The sequence below is a fragment of the Penaeus monodon genome, chromosome 20 (genome assembly GCF_015228065.2).
Source record: "Penaeus monodon isolate SGIC_2016 chromosome 20, NSTDA_Pmon_1, whole genome shotgun sequence".
NCBI classification, from domain to species: Eukaryota; Metazoa; Arthropoda; class Malacostraca; order Decapoda; family Penaeidae; genus Penaeus; species Penaeus monodon.
Window position 1 is genome coordinate 23,827,751 of NC_051405.1, and position 357 is coordinate 23,828,107.

Below are 357 nucleotides of genomic sequence, written 5' to 3' on the forward strand. Positions count from 1 at the left end.
TCGAGTCGGGGAACACGCGCGAAAGGCTCGGCTTCGAGGACGAGAGGAACTTGTCCTTGGGCAGGTCGGACTCCACGATGACGTCGGGGTCGGGGTCCTCGAGCTTGGAGCGCGGCGACGGGATGGGCACCTGCAGCCTGGAGGGCATCGCGGGGAGGGGGGGCGCGAACGAGGACAGCGGGGGGGGTGACAGGCTCGAGGGCAGCGCGTGCGAGGTCTTGGAGGTCGTGGTCGAGAGGGCGGGCGCGTACGAGACCAGGGTGGAGGGCGCTGACGTGGGCGTCGAGGGGATGTGGGCGCGGTAGGGGTGGCAGGCGGAGGAGGAAGGAGGCGCCGCAGGCATGGAGGATGGGTGAT